Source organism: Callithrix jacchus, chromosome 15 (genome assembly GCF_049354715.1).
Source record: "Callithrix jacchus isolate 240 chromosome 15, calJac240_pri, whole genome shotgun sequence".
Classification (NCBI taxonomy): Eukaryota; Metazoa; Chordata; class Mammalia; order Primates; family Cebidae; genus Callithrix; species Callithrix jacchus.
Window position 1 is genome coordinate 7,731,852 of NC_133516.1, and position 20,776 is coordinate 7,752,627.

At 40.2% G+C, this 20,776-nt stretch overlaps 1 long non-coding RNA gene across 1 annotated transcript in view; it reads right to left on the bottom strand.

Annotated features, from left to right (window-relative positions):
* Positions 1-15,276: 15,276 nt before the first annotated feature.
* The window catches only part of LOC103788142 (uncharacterized), a 45,370-nt gene continuing 39,870 nt past the window's right edge, over positions 15,277-20,776 (bottom strand). The window contains exon 4 of the long non-coding RNA XR_013527018.1: positions 15,277-17,838. This is a non-coding gene — a long non-coding RNA (uncharacterized LOC103788142). The remainder of the gene's footprint in view (positions 17,839-20,776) is intronic.

Consider the following 20,776-nt stretch of genomic DNA (forward strand, 5'->3'; position numbering starts at 1 on the left):
TAGCCAAACTGTTCTTCAGAAATGAAAGTGAGATAAAGGCTTTTTTAAAAAACAAAACCTGAGGGAGTTCATCACCACTAGACCTGCCTTATAGAAGTTCTTCTAGCTTAAACAAAAGGAAACTAATTAGCAACATGAAAACATGGAAGTATAAAATTCACTGGCAAAAGTGAATATGTAGTCAAATTCAGAATACTGTAAAACTGTAATGGTGGTATGTAAATAATTTGTATCTGTAATACAAAGACAAAAGTATTTAGAAATAACATCTATAATATCTTTTAACAGATTCACAATATGAAAAGAAGTAAATTATAACATCGAAAACATAAAATGGGGAAGTAAAGAGTAGAGTTTTTGTGTAATTGAAGTTAAGTTTTTATTAACTTAAAATAGACTGTTATAACTATGTTATCTGTAAGCCTTATGGTAATGACAAAGCAGAAGCCTATAGTAGATGCGTAAGACACAAAGAGAATGAAATCAAGCATACCACTACAAAAACCAAAGCAAGCCAAACCAAAAAAGCAACCAATCAAATCACAGAAGAAGACATCAAAAGAGGAAGAAACAATACCATTACAAAACAGTCAGAAGACAACAAACAAGGTGGCAATAGTATGCACTGACTCATCAACAATTATTTTAAATGTAAATGGATTAAATTAATCAGAAGATGTGAAGAGGCAAAATTGATTAAAAATAAGATGCCACTATATGCTGCCTACAGGAAACTCACTTCAGCTTTAAGAACACATAGGCTGAAAATGAAAGAATGGAAAAGATATTTCATGAAAGTGGAAACCAAAAGAGAGCACAGGTAGCTATACTTACATGAGACGATAAAGTCAACAACATAACAGGAGGCAAAGAAGGCATTTATATAATGGTAAAGAAGTCAACTAATCAAAAGGATATAGCAATTGTAAATATATATGCACTCAACATCAGAACACCTCAATTTATAAAGCAAATGTTAAAGAACTCAGAAAGACATAAACAGCAATACAAGAATAGTAGGGTCTTTAATATTACACTTTCAACAGTCATTCTATTATAAAACATGAGGAAACATTAGACTTGTACTACACATTAGACTAGAAGAACCTAATAGACATATGCAGAACATTCCATCACACAGCAATGGAATATATATTCCTTTCAAGTTCACATGGCAGATTCTCCAGGATAGATCGTATGTTAAAATTAATCTTAATAAATTTAAGAAGATTAAAGTTATATCAAGTATCATTTCCAATCACAATGGTATAAAAATTAAAATCAATAATAGGAGAAAAACTGGAAAACTCACAAATATGTAAAAATTAAACAAACACTCATGAACAACCAGTGGGTCAAAGAAAAAATCAAAAGGAAAATTGAAAACATCTTAAGACCAAATTGGAAACAACAGAAACTTACAGGATGTAGCGAACACAGTTCTAAGAGGGAAGTTTATAGCAATAAACACCTACATTAACAACAACAAAAACAGACCTAACCAGCCTGGGCGCCATAATTTAAAAATTAGCCAGCCATGGTGGTGCACACCTACAGACCTAGCTACTTGGGAGGCTGAGGCAGGAGTATCATTTGAGCCCAGAAGTTCAAGGTTGCGGTGAGCTATGATCATGCTACTGCACTTCAGCCTGTCAGTGACAGAGTAAGACCGTGTCTTAAAAAAACCCAAGCCCCCCCTCAAAAAAAACAAAATATAATTTAAAATAAATAACCTCATTTTACAACTCAAGCAACTAGAAAAAGAACAAATTAATCCCGAAGTTAGCAAAAGGAAAGAAACAATTAAGATCATATCTGGCACAGTGGCTCAGGCCTGTAATCCCAGCACTTTGGGAGGCTGAAGTGGGAGGGAGGATTGCTTGAGCCCAGGACATCAAGACCAGCCTGGACAATATACTGAGACTTTATCTCAAAAAATAAAATAAGGAAAGAAAAGAAAAAAGAAATAATAGAGATCAAAGCAGAAATAAATGAAATAAAGACAAAAAGCAATAGAAAAGATCAACAAAAGTAAGAGTTGGTTTTGGAAAAGATAAACAAAACTGGCAAACATTTAGCTAGACTAAATTTTTAAAAAATTAGAGAAGACTCCAATAAAATCAGAAACAAAACAGACATTACAACTGACACCACAGAAACGCGAAGAACGCTGAGACTGCTGTGAACAACTATACATCAGCTAAATGGAAAACTAGAAGAAATGGATATGCTCCTAGAAACATACAACCTTTGAAGGCTGAATCACAGAGAAATAGAAAATATGAAGGATCAGTAAAGAATAAGAATAAATCAGTAATCAAAAATCTCTCTGCCAGGCACAGTTGCTACTAAAAACACAAAAAATAGCCGGGTGTGGTAGCAGGCGCCTGTAATCCCAGCCACTAGGAAGGTTGAGGCAGGAGAATCGCCTGAACCTGGGAGGCGGATGTTGCAGTGAGCTGAGATTGTGCCAATGCACTCCAGCCTGGGTGACAGAGGAAGACAGTCTCAAAAAACAAAAACAAACTCTCTCTCAACAAAGAAAAGCCCAGAACCTGATGACTTCATTGGTGACTTCTACAAAATATTTAAAGAAAAATTAATACCAAACTCTTCCCAAAAATTGAAGAGGAGAAAGTACTTCCCCAAATTCATTTCATGAGGCCAGCGTTATCCTGATAGCAAAGCCAGAGAAGGACTCTACAAGAAAAGAAAACTATAGGCCAATATACCTAATGAACAAAACCCCTCTGGTAACAAATCAAATTCAGCTGGTTTGGATGTGTGTCCCCTCAAATTCAGTGTTGAAATGTGATCCCCACTGTTGGAGGTGGGGCCTAGTGGAAAGTGTTTGGGTCGTGGGGGCAGAGGCCTCATGAATGGGTTGGTGCCATCCCCAGGGTAACGAGTGGGTTCTTGCTCTAGTAGTTCACGTGAGAGCTGGTTAAGGGAGTCTGGTGCCTCCTCTCTTGCTTTCTTTGTCCCGCTTTTATAATGTGACGTGCCTGTTCCCTTTTCACCTTCCACCATGGTTGGAAACTTCCTGAGGCCCTCACCAGGAGCAGATGCTGGCACCATGGTTCCTGTACAGCCTTCAGGATTGTGAGCCAAAATAAACATCTTTTCTTGATAAATTAATACCAGCCTCAGGTATTCCTTTATAGTAATGCAAACAGATTAACACAGGCAGGATATTAAAAGGATTGTACCATTATCAAGTGGAATTTTCCTAGGGATACAAGGATGGTTAAAATACACAATAATCCATATTAACAGAATGAAAGACAGAAATCATAGATTATCTCCAAAGATGCGGGAAGAAAATTTGACAAAAGCCAACATTCTTTCATGATAAAAATTCTCAACAATTGCTTTAGAAGGAATATACTTCAACATAATAAAAGCCATATATGACAAACCCACAGTGAACATCATACTCAATAATGAAAAACCAACAGTTTTTCCTTTAAATTCAGGAATTAGACAAAGATGAGCCCTCTTAATACTTCTATTTAACAAAGTTCTAGAAGTCCTAGCCAGAGCAATTAGGCAAGAAAAATAAATAAAAAGCATCCAATCAGGAAAAAAAGTAAAACTGTCTCTGTTTGCATATGACATGATCTCACATACAGAAAACTAAAGACTTCAGAACTGCTAAACAAATTCATTGAAGTTGAAGGACACAAAATCAACATACAAAAATCAGTTGCATTTTTACACACTAATAATGAACTTTTCAAAAAAAGAAATTAGGAAAATAATCCTATTTCTAGTAGCATAAAAAGTAAAATACTGAGGAATAGATTTAACCAAGGAAGTGAAAGATCTGAATCCTGAAAACAATAAAACACTGATGTAGAACTCAAGAATATTCAAATAAATGGAAGGACATCTTGTGTTTGTGGACTGGAAGAATTAACATTGTTAAAATGTTCATACTAGGGGCCGGGCGCGGTGGCTCAAGCCTGTAATCCCAGCACTTTGGGAGGCTGAGGTGGGTGGATCACGAGGTCAACAGATCGAGACCATCCTGGTCAACATGGTGAAACCCCATCTCTACTAAAAATACAAAAAATTAGCTGGGCATGGTGGCGCGTACCTGTAATCCCAGCTACTCAGGAGGCTGAGGCAGGAGAATTGCCTGAACCCAGGAGGTGGAGGTTGCGGTGAGCCGAGATCACGCCATTGCACTCCAGCCTGGGTAACGAGCGAAACTCCGTCTCAAAAAAAAAAAATAAAAATGTTCATACTAACTCAAAGTGACCTACACATTCAACGCAAGCCCTAGCAAAATTCCAACGGCATTTTTTCACAGAAATAGAAGAAACTATTGTAAGATTTGTATGGAACTACAAAAGACATTGAGTAGTCAAAGCAATCTTGAGAAAGAAGAGCAAAAGTGAGGGCATTGCACTAACTGATTTTAAATTACAGTACAAGGCTATAGTAATCAAAACATTACGGCACTGGCATAAAAACAGACATATAAACCAAGGGAAAGCAATAGAGCGCCCAGAAATAAACTCATTCTTACATAGTCAAATAGTCTTTGTCTAAAGGCACAAGGAATATATAACAGAGAAGGGATAGAATCTTCAGTAAACGACATTGGAAAAACTAGGTATCTACATGAAAAGAAGGAAATCAGGCCCTTATATTACATCATACACAAAATGCATTCAAAATGGATTAAAAACTTAATCATAAGACTTGAAATCATAAAAATCCTACATGAAAATATAAAAGAAAAGCTTCCTAACATTGGTCTTGACAATGATTTCCTGAATGTGGCACCAGAAGCATGGGCAACAAAAACAACAATAAACTAATGAAACTATGTCAAACCAGAAAGTTTCCACACAGCAAAAGAAACAATTAACAAATGAAAAGGCAACTTATGGGATGGGAGAAAAATTTGCAAACCATGTATCTAATAGGGAGCTAACCCTCAAAATATATAAGGAACTCATACATAGTTCTGAAAGTCCTAGCCAGAGCAATTACTGAACATACAACTTGGTAGTATTAAAAATAAAAGATTAAAAAATGAGCACATTTTCCCAAAGAAAACATACAATTGGACAACAGATAAATAAAAAGATTCTCAACATCACTAATCATCAGGAAAATGCGAAGCAAAACCACAATAACGTATCATCTCACAGTCAGTAATATGGCTATTAACCAAAAAGTAAAAAAACAAATGTTGGCAAAGATGTGGAGAAAAGAGAATCTTATATGCTGTTGATGGGATTGTAAATTGGCACAGCCACTATGAAAGACAGTATGAAGCTTTCCCACAAATTAAAAAGAGAACTACCTTATGATCCAACAATCCCACTTTTGGGAATATATCCACAGGAAATAGAATCAGTATCTCAAAGAGCTACGCACTGACCAGTGTTATTGCAGCTTTATTAACATTGGCTAACTTGTGGAAACAATCTGAGTGTTGGCTGATGGATGAAAGGATGAAGAAAATGTGACAAGCATATGTGTACACAATGTTACATGTTACAGGTTTAGTTCTCAGGAAGCAGATACTGGATAGAGTTTAGGGTACAAGATGTATCTTAGACACCAAAGCTCTGAAGGCAAGAGAGTGAAAGCAGGAATGGTCAGAGGGAGAAGTTAAACTGCAAGGCAGCCCAACAAAGCTACGGTCTACCCAGTGGGTACTCTGGAACATACGCCATTGCTCTGAGTTGAACTGGGCAAAAATGGTTGTTTTTACACCTCAGCCTTCCCCAGTCTCTGGATTTAGCTCCCTCTGAATGGGTGGAACCTTGGATGAGGTGGCTGTCTCAGTTGAGTCAGCTCTGAAAGTAGCAGGTAGCTGGAGGCAGCCTACAGGCAGGAGTAAAAAGCTTTTCCCTGAAGGGGAATCTGGGCAACACCTCCCTTTGTCTGCCATGCTGTCAGCTTCCAGATCTCTTCTCTTTCTTTACAGCTGCTCCCTAGGTGATCTTACTTTGTATTTATAAATCTAGCCTAGACCTGGGCCTTGTCAATCCTCTGAACTCCAGACCCAGATACTGAACCAATTGACTATGTTTTTTTTTTTTTTTTTTTTTTTTTTGAGACAGTCTCTAGCTCTGTCACCCAGGCTAGAGTGCAGTGGCACTATCTCAGCTCACTTAACCCCTGCCTCTTAGCCCCAAGTGATTCTCCCACCTCAGCCTCTTGAGTAGTTGGGACTACAGGCATGCACCACCACACATGGCTAATTTTGGGGATTTGTTTTTGTTTTTTTTGGTAGAGATGGGGGTTTTGTCATGTTGCCCAGGGTGGTCTTGAACTCCTGACCTCAAGTAATCCACCCGCCTTGGCCCCCAAAGTGCTGGGATTGCAGGCGTGAGCCACCATGTCTGGTCCCAATTGCCTATTTCTTATTTCCTCTTGGACATTTAATAGGCATCTAAATCTAAAATAGATAAAATCAAACTCCTGATAATCTCTTCCCCTGTCTTCCACATCTCAGTAAATATTTCAGGTCAAAAGCTTGATGTCACCTTTGAGTCCTTTCTTTTTCTCATGCTGTGTATTCAATCCACCATGAGACTCTGTTTGCACTGCCTTTAAGAAGTTTAGCATCCACCATGAGACTCTGTTTGCCCTGCCTTTAAGAAGTTTAGCATCCACCATGAGACTCTGTTTGCCCTGCCTTTAAGAAGTTTAGCATCCACCATGAGACTCTGTTTGCCCTGCCTTTAAGAAGTTTAGCATCTGGCCTCTTCTCGCCGCTTCCAATATTACCTCTTTATCCCAAGCACCACCATCTCTTGCTGTGATTATTGCACATAAGCTTATTTAATCGGAGTTAGGCCTTCCATTATTATTCCATCTTAGGTCTTTCTGTCATAAATTTCATAACCATTTTGTCATATTTTGAAGAAAAATTCCTACTAGTATATGTCATTGATATTTCAGTTGGAATGGTCTGAAGTCTAAGTTAAGAGAACTGGTATTCTTACAATTAAACTTTCTACTGAGGGATATGGTATTGTTTTCACATTATTAAAACCTTCTTTTATCATGAAGGAAATATAGCATTTCTTTATTTATGTCACGTTTCTCTTATAAACTTATTTTGAGCTGAATTTTTTTTCTTTTTTTGAGAGTGAGTTTCGCTCTGTTGCCCAGGCTATAGTGCAGTGGCACCATCTCGGTTCACTGCAACCTCTGCCTCCTGGGTTCAAGCTATCCTCCTGCCTCGGCCTCCTGAGTAACTGGGATTACAGGTGCCCGCTACCATGCCTGGCTAATTTTTGTATTTTAGTAGAATTGGTGTTTCACATGATGGCCAGCCTGGTCTCAAACTCCTAACCTCAAGTGATCCACCCACCTCAGCCTCCCCAAATCCTGGGATTACAGGTGTGAGCCACCGCACCTGGCCTGTTCTGAGATGTTTTGTATTTGGTTGCTATCGTGAACATCTTCATCACCATATTTTCTAGTCTGCTCTTGCTGCTATGTTTACTTAAGGAAGAGATAGGAAAATCGAGTAGGCAGTGGTAGCCTGTAGTCTGTCCTTCTAGTGGTCTTTGATATTTAAGCTTTTGGAAAAAAATACTCTGAACTTCAGTAAAATCTTCTGATTAGGTGACATATGTAGCCCTCAGAGTAAAATACAGTCATTTAAATCAGAGATTAAAACTCAGTGTTCCAGGTATATGCATTTGTATTTATCTTCATTTTGAATTTATTTTTTTAGAGACAGAACCTTGCTCTGTCATCCAGGCTAGAGTGCAGTGGTCTGATCATGGCTTACTGTAACCTCAAACTCCTGGGCTCCAACCATCCTCCCACCTCAGCCTCCCAAGTAGCTAGGACTATAGGGACATGCCAAGATGCTGGTTAATTTCTTCTTATTATACAGATGGGTTGCTCGGGTGCCCAGGCTGGTCTCAAACTCCTGTCCTCAAGTGATCCTCCCACCCAAGTGTTCTGGGATTACAGGTGTGAGCCACCACGCCCAATCTGAATTTGTTAAAACTTATCAAATGGTACATTTAAGATTTGTACATTACACTGTATGTATATTTTACCTAATGAAACCCATAAATATTGAACAAAGAATGATAAGCACGCTGAAGTACTTCGAGGCGTAGTGGTAAAATATACTGATTTTTGGCAACTTACTTTGAAGTACTGAAAAATCAGATGGATTGATGGATGGAGAGAAGGATAAACAGATGAACAGGTATGCAATAATGCAGATACAGCAAAAGGTTAATTATAGAATCTAAGTGGTGAGTATGTAGTCACCACATATTATCAACTTTTTGGAATGTTTAAATTTTTCACAATAAAATATTAGAAAAAAATTCCTATTATCAATGACATCGTCCATTAAAGTTTCCTGGTCTTCAATAGCTGGTCCCTAGCTCCACAGCTTTACCTCCAACAAAGACAGCCTCTGTCATACTCAGACGTGGCCTGCCATTTGTTCTCTAGTGGTGAATTAAGAACAGCTTTGATTTTCTGTTCCATTTGTTTCTATTCCAAGACGCTTATAATTAACACTGTTGGAAGCATGATGTCACAGCACCCAGTATTATCTAGTGCCAGCAAGTAGCCCCAGACACAGGCTTCAACTTCCATGGTGGGTTGGCTCATTATCCAAATACAAGGTTGCAAACCTACGTGGCTGCATTCAAAGGATTAAATTAAAGGACAGTGGCCTTAAATCATGGAATGAATCACAAGCCAAACTTGTTTGATCTGGTTTTCATTTGCTCAAAGCCAAGATTCAAAATACTACTCCCGAGCCTCTACATTGCTTTCTTTTGCCTGTAAGATTAACTATAAAGCTCAATGGAACTGAAAAAGGGAGGGGCTCTGATTTCAGAGCGCCCAGATCTTTCCCAGCAGACTTTGTTCCCAGGTCATCATAGTCAGTTTCCAGGGATGAGTGGGACAGTCGAGTTTTCATAACTGCTTTCCTTTAGTATTACAATCTTTTGCATTCTTCTCACATCAAAATTCTGAATTTTCTAGTATTGTTTGCTTTTTTGTGAGCCTGTGCTTTTAAAAAATAGATTTTTTACACAGATTTCTTAGATACGAGAAAAAGGTAAAGTTTTATAAAAATAATTATGGCAGGGCACGGTGGCTCACACCTATAATCCCAGCACTTTGGGAGGCCGAGGCGGGTGGATCACGAGGTCAAGAGATCGAGACCATCCTGGTCAACAAGGTGAAACCCCGTCTCTACTAAAAATACAAAAATTAGCTGGGCATGGTGGTGCGCGCCTGTAGTCCCAGCTACTCAGGAGGCTGAGGCAGGAGAATTGCTTGAACCCAGGAGGCGGAGGTTGCGGTGAGCCGAGATCGCGCCATTGCACTCCAGCCTGGGTAACAAGAGTGAAACTCTGTCTCAAAAAAGAAAAAAAAAAAAAAAAAAAGAATCACTTTTGGAAATAGTTATTAGAACACTATGCATTGAAATCTTTCTATCCCACCCCCAACTTTAGTGAGATGAGGAGCTCTAAGAGACCATTTCAGAGAACTTGCCATGTCTCTCCCGGCGTTTGGAGGACCTAGAGACTAACTCTAAGTCTAAAGACAAGAGCTGCTCCGGATAATAGCGTGAGGAGTGAAGGCTATAGTGAAAAAAGAGCCAGCATTTTCAGAATTTGATGGTGGTAAAAGTCTGAATATTTCTAGTGGACCAGACTGGATGCTGCAGTAGGTGGCCTGTGTGAGCCTTCTTAAAGCATCTTCATTCTAGAGCTCTGTCTGCCTGACAAGATAAACCTAAGAGAAAGTGGCTCTGGGGTGTAAAGCCAGAAGCAGGCTGTGGAATCAGTTGTGGGGTCAGCTGGAGGAGGCTTGCCCACATTAAGGAATTGTGCAGTGGGAGGTTCTGGCAGGGAGTCTTCAAACAACTAAAACCATTGCTTCAAATCATTGCTCTTTCCTCCCTACCAAAAGAATAGCATGTCCCAGGCAGAGGCTGATGCTTCACCCTAGGTCCCAGGTCAAGAGCACATGAAGCTGATCCATAGCTAACCTGCAGTCAGTAGCAACACTCCTGGAGAGACAGAGCCAGCACCTGTGCCCCTGTTATGGGCCTATACCAATATGGTGTCAAACAGAGCAACTGGGGGAAGCTGCAGAACAAGTGGAGAAAAGCAGACGCTCTCAATGCAAAGCTCCAAGCATAGATCTGACAGAGAGCTATGGAAGACAGAAGGAGCTTTAAACTGAATGGGAGATAAAGTCTGGTTTTTGATGAAACCGAGCTTCTTAAGTCATGAAAATGAAGCTCTGTGATAGATAGTACCTCAAAATTTAAAGAAAGACTTTCAGATCTTCATCAGATAATATCCAGAGTCAGAGAAGGGAAGAAAGGAATAAGATTCATGAAGATTTAAAAGACAGTGAGAAAAATAAATCTATTTAATGATTTTACCTTACAAAATTCAGCTGCCTTATAACTATGATATATAAAGAGTGTACAAATATACATATCCACAGGAATTTAGAGCTGAGGTAGATTTTATTCCTGCTATCAATGAGTTAATGTTTCTCCATGTGAAAGAATTATACTTATTTACCCACTGACATCACAACTTGATTATGTTACTTGCTTTGGCTAGTGTGTGTGTGTGTGTGTGTGTGTGTGTATATATATATAAAATGAGCGGGAGTGCTGCACAACACTTTCGAGCAAAAGCTTTGAGTCATCACATGATTTCCACCATTGCTCTTTTCTCCCTACCGAAAGAATAGCATGTCCCAGGCAGAGGCTGACCTTTCAGCCTGGATCCCAAAGTGAAGAGCACATGAAGCCGGTCCACAGCTAACCTGCAGCCAGCATGAAATAGGAGTGAGAAATAAGTCTTTTTTGTTGCTGTCATTTAAGCCACTGATATTTTGAGGATATCTGTTACTGCTGCATAGCTAACCTAAGCTGATTTATATAAGCAATAATTGGCAAAATTAAGATACAGATTTATTAAAAAGTTAAATGGTAGTACAGAAATATCATAAGCTGCGGGGCGCAGTGACTCATGCCTGTAACCCCAGCACTGTGGGAGGCCGAGGCATGGTGGCACACGCCTGTAATCCCAGCTACTAAGAAGGCTGAGACAGGAGAATCGCTTGAACCCAGGAGGCAGAGGTTGCAGTGAGCTGAGAGCACGCCACTGCACTCCAGCCTGGGAGAGAGCGAGAGTGTGTCTCAAAAAAAAAAAAAAAAGAAAAGAAAAAAGAAAATGCTAAGAAGTAAAATAAATGTCATTAACAAAAGTATTATGAACTTGGAGAAGGGAAAAGATGGCATAATGTTGAAATGATTGATCTTATTCTTTTCTTTTCTTTCTTTTTGAGACAGAATCTCTCTCTGTCGCCCAGCCTGGAGTGCAGTGGTGTGATCTCAGCTCACTGCAATCCACAACCTCCACTTCCTGGGTTCAAGCAGTTCTCTGTCTCAGCCTCCTGAGTAGCTGGGATTACAGGCACCTGCCACCATGCCCAGCTAATTTTTTGTATTTTTAGTAGAGACAGGGTTTCACCATGTTGGCCAGTCTGGTCTCGAACTCCTGACCTCAGGTGATTCGCCCGCCTCGGCCTCTCAAAGTGTTGGGATTACAGGCGTGAGCCACTGCACCTGGCCTGATCTTATTCTTAACACTAAAAATTGAAAACTACTTCATAAAGTAGAGTAACATGAGGCTATTAAAAGTGATGTTATAGAGGAATTTTTAAGGGCAGAGGGAGAGATTACATCACACTGAATATCCTTTTTGTAAATTTCTCTCTCTTTCTCCATTAGAACAAAAAAAGGAAAATTGATTGGGCTCAGTGGCTCACACCTGTAATCCCAGCACTTGGGGAGGCTGAGGCAGGAGGATTCCTTGAGCTTAGGAGTTTGAAACCAGCCTGGGTAACATGGCAAAACCCTGTCTCAAAACAAAAAATTAGCCAGTCATGGTGGCACACGCCCATAGTCTCAGCTACTTGGGAGGCTGAGGTGGGAGGATCACCTGAGCCCAAGAAGTCAAGGCTGCAATGAGCTGAGATTGTGCACTCCAGCCTGGGTGATGAAGTGAGACCCTGTCTCCAAAAAAAGGAAAGAAAAGAAATATGAAAAATTACCCTAAAACATTAGCAGTATTTATCTTTGTGTGATGGAATCATGCATGATGCTTAAAATGTGTTCTTTTTGTTTATCTAATACAAAGAAGGAAAAATATTTTGAAATAAAAAATACAAACAAAAAGGAGGAGAAATACACATAAATTAAAAGAACAGGAAGAAAACAAGTTTTGGTGAGAGCAATGACAATGAAAAAGGAAGGATGGCAAAACAGGCTTTATAAAAGAAGAATGGATATGAACTCAGTTCACCAGCCTCTGACACTTTCTGGGGCTTCAGAAGTCATTGACGCTGAAGTGATTTTAGGTCAACATCCTGTTTAGATTGAAGTCAGTTACTGTCTTCATGCTTCCCAAATCCTAGCTGCATCCTCTCATCCCCATTAACACTCATTTCTTTGCTCTTCTCTTGCTCATTTTTTCTCATTACCCTCTCTAATTCTCTCTCTATTATAAATAAGCTCTGGACTTCCTCCCGTCTTACAATCTGCTGCTCACTGCCTAAAGAACATAGTGCCTGGTAGTTAATAGATGCTGAACAGATATCTGTTGAATGAATGCTTTTTCCTCATCATGGCTCCTCATCCTCCAACCTGTTGCTTCTCCTTCTGTGTTCCCATTCTGAGGAAATAGTACCAGCACCTGCCTAGCTGCCCAAACTAAAACTAGGAACCTGAGAGTATCCTAGAGCCACCACCCATCGGCCAAGTCTTATCACTTCCATTCCTTCATGCATCTTAAATAAGTTTTCTTCCCTCCATCTTTTCTACCACTAGCCTAGGCGAGGCATTCCTCATTGCTTCCCTAAATCATTGCATTAGTCTTGCCTCTGCTTTTTCCTTCCTTCAGCTCTTCCATTCTTTGACCAATGTCCAAGCTGATCTTTTCAAAATGAGATTCTGATGAAATTACCACACAGTTTTTAAATAAATCCTTAAAAGTGTTCTCAGTGGGTTCACTGAAAGAAAGAAAAAGAGAGAAAGAAAGAAAAAAAGAAAGAAAGGAAGAAAGGAAGGAAGAAAAAGGAAGGAAGGAAAGAAGAAAGAAAGAAAGAAAGACTTGTAGCATAGCATGGTGAGTAGACAAAAATTCATTGTCATTAGGCCTCTGGCTCTTTATCTGTCAAATGGTGACACTCCAGGCATACTGAAAAATCTGTAGTTTCTGGAACACATCCTACTTTCATTTGCCTCCAGCTCCCTCTGCCTGGAGTGCTCTTCTACCACCATCATCCCATTGTTCTTGTGATGAAATTTTATTCCCACTCTCCCCCATCCCCAAACTCAGCTCAGACACCTCCTCTGTGAAGTCCCACTTGATGACGGTTTTCTCTACTCCCGTTCCTGCTTATTTCAACAGCACTTTATACCATCTTGGGATCAGTTAATTACTCTCGCGTCTTCTCCACTGCAATGTATGTTCCTTGGAATCACAGTTCATGTCTTGTCCATCATGTGACTGGCACATAGTTAATGCACAAAAAATGTTGACTGAATGAATAACCACGTTTTGGTGACTGAGACTATGAGGACTAAACAAAATGGAAAGTCCAAGTTGATCAATTTTGATACTGAGAGGCTGGGAGCGTTGAAGCACTGAGAACAGAAACAGGGAAGTTTGGCAGCAGAGTTAGTTCAAGAACACTCATGTTTTGGCTTTTTTTTTTTCCTGAGCTGGAGTTTCGCTCTTGTTGGCCAGCTGGAGTGCCGTGGTGCAATCTTGGCTCACTGCAACCTCTACCTCAAGAGATTCTCCTGCCTCAGCCTCCGGAGTAGCTGGAATTACAGGTGCTGGCCACCCTGCCCAGCTAATTATAATATTTTTAATAGAGATGGGGTTTCACCATGTTGGCCAGGCTGGTCTCAAACTGCTGATTTCAGGTAATCCACTCACCCTGGCCTCCCAAAGTGCTGGGATTACAGGCATGAGCCACTGTGCTTGGCCATGTTTTGGCTTTATACATCATGAATTTTAACTGAAATTATCCAAATGGAAATGACAAATATAGACATTTTCTTTTTTAACTTTCTTTTTTTTGAAACAAAGTCTTGCTTTGTCACCCAGGATAAAGTGCAGTGGTATAATCTCAGCTCATTGCAACCTCTGCCTCCTGGGTTCAAGTAATTCTCCTGCCTCAGCCTCCTGAGCAGCTGGGATTACAGGCATGCACCACCACGCCTGGCTAATTTTTGTATTTTTAGTAGGGACGGGGTTTCACCATGTTGATCAGGCCAGTCTCAAACTCATGACCTCACGATCCAACTGCCTTGGCCTCCCAAAGTGCTGGGATTACTGGTGTGAGCCACCGCACCTGGCCTTTATTAACTTTTTAAACATAGAGACAGGTTCTCATTATGTTGCCCAGGCTGGTCTCGAACTGCTGGACTCAAGCGATCTGCCCACCTCAGCCTCCCAAAGTTCTGGGATTACAAGTGTGAACCACCATGGCCGGCCGACATTTTCTTGTATATCCACAGTGCTCCTACCCACACAGATCCATGGTAAACATGCCACCATGGATGACCCCTCACTGGAGAGGCAGGAGCCGGGGCAGTGTGAGGCTCTTGTGATCTCAGTGCTGTACAAGAAGCAGAAAGGGTTAAAATGAATAGCTATCTGCTTACATTTGAAAAAGCAACTGAAAAGATAAATCAAAACCAATAAAAATGCAGATGGAAGTTATTCTTCTGAGAGTATACTTCATATAGTTTTAGTATCTTGTTAATATTTCACATATCCAAAGATAAAATTCAGTCAAAAAGGAAAGATAATCTCCAATTTAAAAGAATTGAAATACATATTTTATTGTTTTTAATTCTATATCAAGTTAGTAACATAACTACGTAGAAAATAATTACTTGAAGTCATTAACACAGCATTTTGATATATTTGCTCAATGGAATATATTCTAATGACAAAAGAACTGCAAAGTAATCATAAAATTCATGTATTAAATACTTATTGTTGATAGTAATATCAGTATTATTTCAAAACTGTTTTATATGTTGCAGAAGAAAGCAATAACTATGTTAATATTGTTGGGACTCTAAACCTCTCTCTCAGCCTGTATGTATATATATATATATATATATATATATATATATATATATATATATATATATTCCTGTAATGTTAAATTTGAATTGGAAATATCAATGTGAGCCTGTGATTTTTTAAAAATTTCCAAAAATATGTATTTCATAGCTCTGTCCACTGAAAAGTCCTAGAAGTGATGACAGCACATCTTGTGGCCTTTAAATATCATTTCCCACTCAAGAAACCAAGTCTCCTTGGAAAAGTGGATGATTCCAGGTCTGTGCATATATATGCACATGGCACTTTGCCTTTTTCATTGACATTGATAAAATGATTATGCAGAAATGGAATCATCATTGTCTTAGGTGGTGGAGATCTGGAGAACTTTTAATTTAACCAAAAGAGATGAATCTGTAAAATCAGAATGCCCATTTATTATTTTAGAACGTGAAATAACACTACCAAATAAACTGGATGTTCATACTGGCATTCTCTGTCTGTGGGCAGATCTTGGGGAGCCAAATTACAAGCAGAAGTAGCTTCTGAGCACCAAGCTCGAGTGAAGAGAGTCAGGTGGGAACCCCAGGGGCCGATGCCGAGCCAAGATCATCCCAGGCAATCTCCGCACAGACAACTCAATATGCAACTACTCCTTGGAGTGGATTGGTGCGCTCTCTCACTGGGGCTTGCAGTGTTACAGACCCTGGGCCTCCATGCACTCTGTGGCCCTCCCTTCCCTGTTTGTTTGTTTTTTCTTTTTTCTGGCCACCCTCCTTCACACTGGCGGCCTCTTTCTTTAGATATAACTAGACTATCAAGCCTTAGCAAGCAAAAGATCACATCTGCCCCTGCAGATGTGTTTTTATACCACTTGGCATACAATATTGGTTGCCCACATTTCACATGTAAATACAGAATTCTGACTTCTTTTTGTTAAGAGACAGGGCCTCACTCTGTCACCCAAGCTGGAGTGCAGTGATGCAATCACGGCTTATTGCAGCCTTGACCTTCTGGGAACAAGCGATCCTCCTACCTCAGCCTCCCAAGTAACTTGGACAACAGATGTGCGCCGCTAATTTCTATTTTATTTTATTTTTTAAAGATAGGATCTCAGTATGTTGCCCAGGCTGGTCTCAAATGCCAGAGCTCAGGCGAGCCTCTCACCTCGGCCTGCCAAAGTGCTGGGATTACAGGTGTGAGCCACAGTGCCCAGCCTTCTTTTTTTTTTTTTTGCAAAAAGAGAAAAAAATAGGAAAACAAATTGAGCCACAGGTAGCTGGAGAAGTAGAAGCTGTCAAAAATCCCCGATTTACCTTGGACCTGCCCAGCTCACTCATTTCTGTCACCTGTTGCGTCACTGTCAGTACCGGATTTGCAATCCTGGCTGTGAGATTCTTCTGCAGGAGCAGTTTCTCCGCTGAGCAGCGCCCTTATTCAGAAGTGAACTCTCAGAAGGAACCTTTCCTCTTATTCATGTAGTCAGGTTCAAGGCCTGACTAGGATGTCTTCCTGCTGGCCAGTTACTGATGGACTCGTTAAAGTCACGCCATAGAAGGACTTTGCCAAAGAGAAAGAAAGCAAGGCCTGAGCATTGAGGAAAACACACGGTAGAAAAGCAGAGGGGGAAAAACGCCTCTCCAGAAGGGGTTTCCTATTTGCTCTTTTTTTTTTTTTTTCCATTTCTCATGTACAAAGTTGAGAATCAGTCCCTTTCTGGAGCAAAATCTTTGTAGCCGGAATTCCTAAGGCAAATCTCCAGCATGAAGTTTCCTACCTGAATTCACTATTTGAGTCTTTGCACACATTTGCCTTGTCATAGGCTGACATTCCTGACATAAGCATGTGTGAAGCGATCCCCTTCGAATGAGTTATGTTCAGGCTGGAACCCAAATTGTTTCTGATCCCCATTCCATATGTTAGCTTGCTTCCTTTTTAAACTCTGAGGTAGACACATACAGTGGTTGCCCAGGAGACAGGAATCTGGGCAAGCCAGGAGAAAGAGTGGCAGATTTTCTTTCTCTGGGGTCTTGTTCACTAGCAGCTTCCAACTCCATGTTCTTACTCCTGTCCCCCACTCCACGGAGGTGCTAAACTGACCGCCTTGGGAGGTGTGTAGGTATGGCCGACTGTCCCTGGGAGCAGCAGGTGGGGTGGTGGAGGCTAGCCCAAGAGCTCCCTTCCTCTCAGTGTTGGCCACATCACCCTGTTCCACCCGCTCACAAGAGCCATGACTGGTCTCTGGGTCAAATCTCATTGAACGCTTTCTGTATCCAGAACCCATCCTTTGCTACATGGCTCCTCATTACAATTTCCCATGTATTTGTGGGTTTGGTTAATGTCTCCTACTCTCAATATAAGGGCACCATGTCGGTTCTGTTAATCAATTTATATCCAGCATCTAATATACTCCCTAACCAAAGTAGGCACTCAGTAACAACCATATACAAGAATTAATTTCAGAGCATTCACAGTGGAAAGGACCATAGATGAAATTCAGTTGCTTTCTTTATTTGACAGGTGAATACAGTGGTGAAGAAATGCTCCTAGATCACACGGATTTTCCAAGAGGCAGCATTAAGTAGCATGAAGTAGTGGTTAACACCGAAGACTCTGAAGGCATAGTGCCAGGGTTCATATCTTAGCTCCACCGCTACTGATTCAGCAAGCACTTCACTGCTCTGTGCCTCAGTCCCCTTATCTAGAAAGTGAAAATAACTGTAGCAGCTCATAAGACTTTATGAGGATTAAATGATGTTAATAAGTACTTTATAAAGTGCTTAAAATAGCACTATTTTAAATGTTTGTGTCTGTCAAAAAGAAAAGAGGCTGGGTTAGGACCAAAGTCTAGGTCTCTTGACACCTCATCTCTTGCTTTTCATAAAACTGCCTAATGTTATTTTGTCATTGGTATAGAGTAGTGCTGTCCAGGAGAATTTTTTGTGATAATAGAAATGCTCTACACTGTCCAATATGGTAGCCCACTGACCCCAAGAGGCTGAGTACTTGAAATCAGGCTAGCATGACTAAAGAAATTAATTTTTAATTTGTTTATTTTAATTAATCTTTAATTTGAATTAAACTAACCTAATAGACAAAGTTACTGCAACCACGAAGTCATCAGAGCTGACAGAATAGGTGTCCTAACTGCCCTAAAACCTAGAGGGTCCTTTTGAGCATGAGCTTTGCATGTTCTGGAAGCCAAGGGACCCTCCACTTCTTTAGTCTGGTCAGACCTCCCAGGCCAGGCAGCTGACTTCAAGGTGAGGTTGCTGCTCTGTCAGGCTGCTGTACAGGTTGGCCTATCCCCCAAAACCGTCGTTAAATAAACCAATTAAGAGCATCTTCCTTTTTTTCAGGACCATACATGATAAATTTAAACCAACCACAGTCTATGGATAAATAAGACTTCCAAAGCTCCAGCATGAATATTTTTTTCAACCAGCTTTGGAATGATATATTCATCAAGACTGCTTAAAATGCTACATGTGGAGAACTACTTTTCCATATGTATAGCTTTCTACTGCCGTAAAAAAAAGTCAATCCAAGAAAAAGGCAAGACCTCAACTGCGTGGTTTCCACATTAAGCCACAGCTTGAGCTAAAAATAGCTTACCAGTGTTGAGAATCTGTTCCCTGAATTTAAATGGCGAGCTCCTCTCCCAGAGGACAAGATTCACTGTGTTATGTGGCAGGGCGGACTCTGGGAAAGCATACTTCATTCTTCTCTGGATTCATTTCTACTCTGTGCTCAGAGCAGAGCAAAACAAGCTAACAATAGTTTTAGGTTCCACACATATGCATTGTGAAGTGTAATGAGCATAAATATCTACAGCTTTTAGTAGGAGTGTGTGTGTGAATTCAGCTTTCTGTAGAGAATCCTAAAGGTATAAATGTGTGTGTATGTGTGTGTGAATTCAGCTTTGTATAGATAATCCTAATGGTATCTATACAAACCTGAAGGCATGTTCTGAAATAGATTTGACCTTCTTTTTTTTTTTCAGAACATGTTACCATTTACTCTAATAAATTTTTTTTTTTTTCTTGACATGGAGTTTCACTCTTATTCCAGGCTGGAGTGCAACAGCGACATCTGGGCTCACTGCAACCTCTGCCACCTGGGTTCAAGCGATTCTCCTGTCTCAGGCTCCTGAGTAGCTGGGATTATAGGCATCCAATACCATGTCCGGCTAATTTTATATTTTTTTACTAGAGACGGGGTTTCTCCATGTCGGCCAGGCCGGTCTCGACCTCAGGTGATCCGTCTGCCTTGGCCTCCCAAAGCCAGGATTACAGGCGTGAGCCAACGCACCTGGCCGACTCTACTAAAATTTATCTCCTCCTAATTATGACTGAAAAGTTTTATGCGTTTTAATTTAATTAAATTTATTTATTTATTTATTTTGAGACGGAGTCTCACTCCATCACCAGGCTGGAGTGCAGTGGTGCCATCTCAGCTCACTGCAACCTCCACCTCTTGGGTTCAAGCAAGTCTCCTGCCTCAGCCTCCCAAGTAGCTGGGACCATAGGTGTGTGCCACCATGTCCAGCTATTTTTTGTATTTTTAGTAGAGTCAGGGTTTCGCCATGTTGGCCAAGATGTTCTCGATCTTCTGACCTCGTCCATCCGCCTCAGCCTCCCAAAGTGCTGGGACTACAGGTGTGAGCCACTGCAGCCAGCCTTCTTGTTAATTTTAAAAACAAATTCTATTTTTTCTTGTATCTCCTGGAACTTGAGATGGCTTTAAATCTGGTGGTAAAGACCAGAAGATGAAAATAAGAGATGTAAGTTGCAGGCTCAATATGGGGAAAAAGTTGTATTCAAGATGGATTGTATTGCATATACTTAACATTTTTTCAATACTAAAAAAAGGATAAGGCGTTTCTCATGTGCAGTAATTTTTTTTTTTTTTTTTGAGACAGGGTCTTGTTCCTTCACCCAGGCTGGTGGTATAATCACTGCTCACTGTAGCCTCAACCTCCTGGGCTCAAGCAAGCCTCCCCTCTTCTCTAAAGTAGCCAGGACTGCAGGCGTATGCCATCATCCCGGTTAATTTTTGTATTTTTCAGTAGAGGTGAGGTTTCTCCATATTGCCCAGGCTGGTCTCAACCTCCTGGGCTCAAGTGATCCTCCTGACTTTGCTTCCCACAATGTTGGGATTACTGGCATGAGCCACTGCACCTGGCCTACAACTTTTTTTTTTTTAAGTTTTCATTTTTATCAGCTGTACATGCACATAGTCTAAGTGGTCATATAATTCTACAAATCTTGTAATTATTTTTTAGGATGAGTGCTTCTGTATATGTCAATACTTCCAAAGGTACCTACAAAGCCTTCCTTTTTTATTTTCTTGTTCACATGGAAAATGCATTTTAAGTGTAATACCATGCTTCCTAACATCAATGTTCGCTCTCTCACCTACCCCTTTAAAAATTTTTTTGAAATCTTTGATATTTTTTAATTAAAAAGTTATTGCATTCAACAGGAATGGGGTAAAAATAAGACAGTTATGCATATGTATCATAAAATTAAAATAATTCAGAAATATAGAAAATATAAAAAAAAAAAGCCCTCTGAAATCTCACTTTTCCATGGAGAACCACAAAGTTTGATGTTTACCCTTCCTGATCCCGCAACCCC